Source organism: Aplysia californica, unplaced genomic scaffold (assembly GCF_000002075.1).
Source record: "Aplysia californica isolate F4 #8 unplaced genomic scaffold, AplCal3.0 scaffold00023, whole genome shotgun sequence".
Classification (NCBI taxonomy): Eukaryota; Metazoa; Mollusca; class Gastropoda; order Aplysiida; family Aplysiidae; genus Aplysia; species Aplysia californica.
Genome location: NW_004797293.1, coordinates 487,351 through 488,880, shown reverse-complemented (window position 1 = coordinate 488,880; position 1,530 = coordinate 487,351). Strand labels below are relative to the sequence as shown.

Below are 1,530 nucleotides of genomic sequence, written 5' to 3'. Positions count from 1 at the left end.
TGATCCAAAATATAAAAAAAAGCTGCAAAACTTTAAAAAAAAACTATTTTCCTCCTCATTGAAGTGTTGCGTTTCAAATTTGTACAAAACATTTGGAAGCTAAAAAGAATTTGTCTGATATTAATTTTAGATAAATCCACAAAATAGTTTTTCTCTACATAGCGCGTAAAAAAACAACCCATTTTCAGCTATGTCCCTATTTTTGTAGCATGACGCACTAGTTCGCATTAGGCCTGACACTAAAAAATTTAACCATTGCGCCATATTGCAATTGAACATTTCCTCAACACCAACTCACTTCGTAAGTTTCGCAAAAGGTATCGGTACGGAAATAATGTAAAAGTGCCCTTAAACCCTTCTTTGATGTCAAGGGTGGAAATGGTCCATCAGTTAAGACTTGTAGAGAGAATCAGAACTTAAAATTCCCAGACAAAGCGACCACTTCAGGTCAAACACACACCGTTCGCACCCTTCTAAACGACCACAGGGTGCAGAATTCAGTGGATGAGCCCTTTGATTCGTCTGTCCGTATACAACGTCTGCAGCAATGACGTTCCACAATCCGCATCAACGGTCCGCATTCTCAAGGCAGATCTTCATCCACGACTGTACCATTTTCCCGTTCGCGAAGCTATCAGAGGATCGCAATATGTTCATGGTTACTCGATCGTCTTGAGAAGCGTGAACATTTCCTGTACTACATTGGTTCCTTGGCAAAGCCCTTATTCACCTTTCAGGTTATATCAACTCCACAAATACCTATTTGGGAAACATCACCCCCCCCCCTAACTGTCTCCAGAAACAGCTCCATACTGTAAGGTGTACAGTGTGTGTGTGTGGCTTTGAGTACTCATGGTTGAGTGGGTCCTTGTATTAGGCCACCATTGGACACTACGAACGACGCGTTAAAATGTGTCGAGTCCAAAAGAGGACATAAAAATGTAGGCCATTGGTTCGCAGAATTCCAGAATTTTAAAAAATGTTTCTAACTCTGTAGGAGAAAAGAAATATTGTTTAAAGATTGAAGGGATGAAAAGATTAGATTTTCTAAATAAAAGGAAAGAAAAAACAAACCAATCCTTAATTTCATGACTTCCTTCACATGGTCTTTTAAATGAGTGCATTTTGCATTTGACGGGATTTTCATAAAACGCCATTTTCGTTTTCAAAAATAGATTTTTTCTTTGTGAATTTTATGTCAAACGAATTCTTTTTTGAGTGAATTATGTCTGTTCTAAATAACAACAGTCTAGAGCAAATTTTGTGCGAAATATTCAGAAAAAAGTTGTACCGTTTTGGGTTGTTTTTTAAAAATCCTATACATGCTTTTATTTAGGGCTATGAAAAACACAACTCTGTAAAAGAAATGGAAATGAGTACAGTCTCTTTAAATACATACTCCTACAAACATTATAATACCCACTGTCTCTCTCTATCTCTCTGTATTTGTCTCTCTATCTCTGTCTCTCTGCCTCTCTGTCTAACTCTCTTTCTCTCTCTCTCTCTCTCTCTCTCTCTCTCTCTCTCTCT

General features: G+C 37.7%; 1 protein-coding gene across 2 annotated transcripts in view; it reads right to left on the bottom strand.

Moving 5' to 3' along the window:
* The window catches only part of LOC101863157, a 16,657-nt gene that overhangs the window by 4,560 nt on the left and 10,567 nt on the right, over positions 1 to 1,530 (bottom strand). The gene's annotated exons all lie outside the window — the stretch shown is intronic.